The 6,548-nt window shown below is 35.7% G+C and overlaps 1 long non-coding RNA gene across 1 annotated transcript in view; it reads left to right on the top strand.

Moving 5' to 3' along the window:
* Nucleotides 1-6,548, top strand: part of LOC311443353 — a 48,724-nt gene that overhangs the window by 3,059 nt on the left and 39,117 nt on the right. The window contains exon 2 of the long non-coding RNA XR_014697235.1: nucleotides 98-168. This is a non-coding gene — a long non-coding RNA (uncharacterized lncRNA). The remainder of the gene's footprint in view (nucleotides 1-97; nucleotides 169-6,548) is intronic.

The following is a 6,548-nucleotide window of genomic DNA, read 5'->3' as shown; positions in this document are numbered from 1 at the left end:
TGAAGGTCTTAAATATATAACTTACTCCTTGACCCGTCCTTCTTCTCTGGCCAGTCTCTGCCTTCTGCTCTCCCGGATTCTACTACTATATTTATAGGAGATCTTTCTTAATATTTCAGCTTCTAAAACTGTTAATGCCAAGACCATAAAACTGAAGTCTCTCCCCAGGTGAGAAATCATATTTCTGGCTCAATTCAAACCTCTGCTGACTTGCTTTTACATTTATTTATTTTTTCTTTTTCATAACTACGTCTGTAGTTTTCCTGTTAAATTCCCCTTAGATTTGCCTTATTCAGTATGAGCTTTATAATCTTTATTCTCTTTTTCTGTTTGTTATTCCCCTTGCAGTTCCTGGAATTGATCTCTCCTTGCTCCTTAGCCATCTGGTCATATCAACTTCTTTTACACGCCCTTTATGCCTTAAATGCAGTTTCCATATGCTTTTTTTATGTGTTAATATATAAATGACATTCCTGTCTCCTCCGTTGTTTCCCCTTACTGTTTTTGCCATTCTACTGTAGTGTCTTAGACCAGACAAAGCCTAGCCCTATGTAAACCAAGGTTAAAGCCTCAATCTTGGCTGTATGGTATTTGATGGAATTCAAATTTTGAAATGCACAATGGAGATCTAGTACGCTGGCTCGAAACCATGTGGGTATGATGTTGAGGCTGTCATCATGTCCATGTGAAACGCAGAGGAGAATCTCATAAAGATATCCACTGAAGTGAACAGATTTTTCCCATATAGTAGGATAATGAAGTTATTTATGGCATTAGCATTTAGGTATTGATAATGGTTAATTGCTGTAGAAAATAGGAAAGACAGTGAAAGTCACTGGCTCTAATATCTTGCTTACCTGCAATTTTATCTCCTGCTTTTTTTTTTTTCTTTTTTTTTTTTTTTTCCTCTGTAATTGTGCCAGAATCCTGGATCAAGCAGCAGATATATAAAGAATCTAGATATACAGAAGCAACATTTTTTTTTCACTAAGGACATAATAAAACTCGAGTTCATTGGCACAGAATATTGTGTACAAAAGTGTAAAGAATTCAGAAAAGGACTGAACAAATTCAAGCAAGGAAGGTCCACCATGTAGATCCAATCTCTGGCATGGAAAATCAGTGAAAAAATTGCCAGGCAGTGGGAAGGTATTTTAGTGGAAATGCCAGAATTGTCACTCTGCTTTTTTCTAGATTTCTGATGATGTACATGGGGGCTGCACAGACCCTGGTGTGACCCCATGGAGAAGTCTTTATGCTAAGAAACCAGAGGAAGGTGCCCTAAGCTCTTCTAGGTTGGTCATGCTTTTCTGGGTTGATCATGCACTAGTTAGTTACTTGACAGTATTTCTCTGTCAGAACAGCAAAAAAAAAGAGCTGGATATAAAACTCTGATTTTATATGTATGTATATGTATTTTATATATCTATTCAAGATTAATTATGTCTGTTTATAATGGGTAATCTCACAAAAGAGTAGACTGTACACTTGGAAATTGTATGTGCTTTCAGGTATTCCAGTCATTCTGCAGGGAGCAGGCAAATAATTTAATAAAGGCAGTGTGTTGTCAATCTTCCTTTCTTCCCAACCAGGCTTTTTGTAATACTTAAATATAACACAAAGATAATTACTTTCCCTGACATCTATACCAGAAGATGCATTTCAGGCTTTTAAAGTCAGAAAACAAAAGTGTAAATCAAAATAATTATTTTAGGACATATGAATGCACAGAAGAAATAGGCATATAAAGGAGAAAAAAAAAATGAATGAAAGAAATTTTAAAACCTATACTGTCTTCATTCATTGACTTAGGAATTAATACAGTGCTGAATCTTGAGTTGCTGCAATTTCATCACTTAATTATTGTGTGCTGTTTTTTAATATGTTGAGTATGCTGCCTTTTGCCTGTGAAGATTAATTCTTTAAGCCTCAGCTAATGTATAGACCTGTCCCTTCCCAGGTTCTTTTTGTTTATGCCATATGATTCCCTGTGACAAATATATATATATATTTTTTTTCCTTTATTTGCAAAATAATTGGCATGGAATTGAAAAGAGCATTTTAAAACTCAAAATTAGTTTAAATACTTTCCATTGTGTTCACAGGTGGTTAATACTTCTGGAAGTAAATGGATTTAGATAGCCTTGTTACATGAAAATTCAGTGTCTTTTCAGATCCTCATATTATTCATTGGGCATAAAGAAGAGCTTAGCTTTCTTTTCTTAGTTTAATTATCGTATTGCACATTGCAAGGTAAACTTTCAGGATTTATGTCAATATTTTATTCAGTCTAGCAATGTTAGCTTCATGTTCCTGTTTATTCCTTCATAATTTGTCTTTATGGAGCAATAGAAATATCCTTTCTTGCCAAATGCCTAGTTTGTTTGGATAATTAAGTTGACAGTAAAGGGCTGGATTCACCTCTTCATTATTCAAGCCTTAGCGAGTTGCAGAATTATTGATTCCAGTAGAATAATGCTAGCAATTGCCCAGGAGTATGTGGTAAATCAGGCAATGGATGCCCTTGATTTACTGAGTCACGTGTATTGTTGGCAGTGTTTTCTTCCTTCTTTCCATCACTGTGAAAGTAGTTTGTTTTTTCTTTGTTGAGTTTCATGAAAGCCAAACAAGCCTCTTCTCAGTATGCAAAATACCACTAAAGCCAATGAATTATTCTAAGCATTTGTTAGCTATATAAAGGTAATGAAGTTAAAGATATGTAATGCACAAATTTCTGTGTCCTTTCACTCTTCTCCATGCACAAAGACTGAACCTAGGAATTAACTTCTGTTACATTTTCTGAAGTTTTCTCTACTCATCTTCTCTGGACTGCCTAGAAAATTGTACCTGTTAATGGATAGTACCCAGGGAAACTAATTTCAAATGGATAATCATTCCTATGTCAATCCCAAAGCATTTTTCACATGAGAGCTGAATCACTTAGGTTTAAGGGATTACAATGTTGTGTGGCATGGGCAGATGAAACAGAGCTGAATGCTGTGGCTTAGAGCTGAGTGCTATTATCTGTCCACCTAGATTGATTAAGTGAAACATCCAGGTAATCTGAGAGTCGTGCTTCAGAGGAAGACAATCTAAAGTCTTTCATAACCTGATCTGGAGATTAATTCCCTCCAGATATCAGTTCTGGTGATCAGTCTCATCTGAGCACTACACACTAGTTGAGCATTTCAGGAAGATGTTTTTCTACCATCTCTGAGCACAGGTCCCTTAGAGGTGCCAAAATTTTTTATGGGAAACACATGCAACCTTCCCTCCCTTGAGTCTGAATGAAAGGGCACATCTGTCTAACCGCATGCACATCAGGGAAAAAAAAAATATATATATATATATATATATGCAGACTGCATTTTTGTCCTTACTGAGATCCTAGCAACACAGTCCCTGGTGATAATCAATATGAGATTGTAGTTAATAAATTGAAGATTTCTTTGGGAGAAGCATTTTGTTTTCTCTCTTACTCTGCAGGCAGATTTAGACTGTGGGTCTTGATGTATCTATTGAAGTAGAGAACATCTTGACATCCTAAAACCTTTGGTGAGATAAAAATTGGAAATCATTTAAACTTCTTTATTTTTCACCCAGTGCTTTTCATTTCAAAATTCCAAGGCATTTATGAATCACACCATTTTCATGGCTGATATTAAAGGAATCATTTCAATGGTTGACCTCAGGATCATTGAAATACCACAGATGCCCAGTAGATAGTACAGGATTCAGACATACAGATGTACCTTCTGCTATTTCCAAAAACCCTCCAAAAAACATATATTTGACTGTCATTTGAGTACTGAGGTAGTTTTTATGGTTTGGTTTCGTTTGTTTTTCTTTTACCATTTTCATGCATTTCTGTAGTCAGTAACAAGACACATGATGAGAAAAAGAAACCTTTGCTTCACTGAGAAGCTATCTGCACAGGGGCAGGTAAAAAAAGAAATTGTATTTGTGCCACCATAAGTTAGGGAAAATAACACTCGCTTCAAAATTGGAAGAAAATGGGCAGAAGAAGGTGATGGAAATTGGCTAGGAAGAAAAACTGAAGAAACTTAACTGGAAGTTTCAAGTGGTTTGAATGTTGTTGTTACAGGCTTAAGAGAGTGCTCGCTTGGGAGCGTACATGTATTTATGCCTGCAGATACCATTGATTTTGAGCTCGTGGGATCACAGGTATTTGTGTACATAAACATACACCTGACTTACTGTGCACACTAAAATACCTGCCATCAGGTGATGCAGTATTGAAAGAGAAATTATAATATTGTGGTTACAATACAGAAAAGGTTTCTTTCTTACCTTTGTTAAAATCTTTCCTTGTCATCCCAGACACATCACTTAATATCTGTGTGTCTTTGTTTCCTAGTCATAAGTCAAATAAATATAACTCCTGTGGTCTTTTAAGGAGAACTCTGTTACTAAGACAGAGCAGCAAGCTCCCAGACAGGGAGAAGAACAGGAGGCATTAAGAAGTTGATCTTCAATTAACTGTGCTGGAGAAGACTTTTTTTTTAATAGGCGGATAAGTTACTAGTCAGAGTGATTATCTAAAGTCGTATAGCTCGAGAATCAAATACAGCAATGCTTTCAGTTTTCAAATGGAAAACAGAAACGGTGTTAAAATTGCATTAGCTACTGTGACGAACTGCCAGATTAAAATGTGAATCACTAAGCAGGTGAGGTGGGTTTGAATACTGAATGTCGTTGATTTTTTTTTCCTCTCTCATGTTAGGATTTATTTCTCAAATCATTTAAAAGTAACAAAGGAAGGTCTGAAAATATTTTTAAAGTTGTTACTGTTGAGATTGATTACTTCATCTAGTTTTTCCTAATACAATACTGCTCAACTGAATTACCATACAAATCCAGCTCTGCATTTACGATGCATTACATTAAAAAAAAATAAAAAATAAAAAATCTTTCTATTTTTTTTTCCTAAGGCTTCAGGCCTTGCATTAAAAAGCAATATACATAAAATGCATTGTTGTGCATATAGTACCTTGCACTTGTTAAAAAGTACCCTTAAGCTCTTTTTTAATAATTTAGCTTGTTCCTCATTGAGATCTGTATCTATTTTAATCAATGAAATGTTAGCTTCATCCAGGCTAAATACAAAGATATTATGATTTGATTGTAGTATAAAACTAATTGAAAAAGGCTATGTGCTTGCATTTTGGCCTCTTCAAACCCGTGGGAAGATCCCCATCCAGTGGGCTCTGAATAGTTGTTTAACTTTTCTGTTTGAGAGGAAAAGAGAGAATTTTCACTCCTTGCAATGGAGTTCCTTCATTTCCTTTGGTGAGAAAATTATCAGACCAACACTGAATATTTTTTTTAAACCCACCTTTGGGTGAGAACCCAAGCTTAACCCTCAAGCCCCCATTTCAGACCCATCTTTCATTCTACCTGACAACAACTACTCTTTGTTATTCATGGTGCAGGTTCCTATTTCAAAAGTGAATTAGGAGCTGAATTAGAACCATTTTCAAAAGTAAGCCGTTGGTTTGAATTTTATTCCCTACAAGCTCTTTCTCTATTTATTTATTTAATTATTTATTAAGGAAATTTGCATTAGCGACCCCTCTCAGCCTGCAGAACTACAAGGTTTCAGTAATAAAAAGCTTCAGTAGTACAAAACCTATATCATTGCTCAGGTTCCTGTCCAGCTGACAAAAGATGGACACTTTCCACTAAAATGGTATTTTTCACTTTTCCCTGATTTCTGGCTGTTTTGTCAGCTCTTCATGTAGAGGAACTTTTTAATTACTCTAAGGTACATTAGGGGGCTGTCTTGACATGCAACTGCACAAGGATTAGGAACGTACAAGTGCCCCTTGTGAGCTTTCCCACACAACATTGACATTCTGGGCCATTACCTCTTGCAAACTGGTCACTCTGTTTTCAATCTGTATTCTCTACCTTCTTCTCTCCTGGAAAGTCAGAGGATTTGTCATCTGCAAGTGCTGAAATACTGGAGAGGAAAAATAATCAGAAAAATGTTTCATTTATTGTAATGTTAAAATTGTCAGTACAATGATTTGGAAAATGTCTGACTCTCGGTGGCTGGGCAATGAATGGATAAGTGATTCACATTTATAACCCAACTTTTGTTGTAAACACTACAGATATGCATTAACTAATGATAAAATCAAGGGAAAAGTCTGGGAGGATAGATAGAGAGACAGTGATAGATCTAGGGAGATTACAGAAAATGGTAGGCATTAATAAAATTAGACTGAACACGGGGAAAAACAGACTAATATGTCCAGTGTAGGGGGATAATCTAAAGGAAAATAGCCATAAAGTATGAAGAGAGATCAATGCAGAGATAAACAAATGTCTGGAAAGCAGAAATGCTGTTTGGTTTTCTAATATGATGGGGCAGCTAGCATAAAGCAAAACATAAAGTGACCCCATTCATGTAGTCCATCCACCAAGAAGTCAAAAGATGCTTGTACAGACATTTTAAAAGATGATGGATTGTGGATTGAATTGAAGTAGTGTTAAGTTTTCAGTTCATGTTGCTTTACATTTCA

This window comes from Aythya ferina (genome assembly GCF_964211825.1).
Source record: "Aythya ferina genome assembly, chromosome: 12".
In the NCBI taxonomy this organism is placed as follows: domain Eukaryota; kingdom Metazoa; phylum Chordata; class Aves; order Anseriformes; family Anatidae; genus Aythya; species Aythya ferina.
This window is presented reverse-complemented; position numbering and strand designations above follow the sequence as displayed.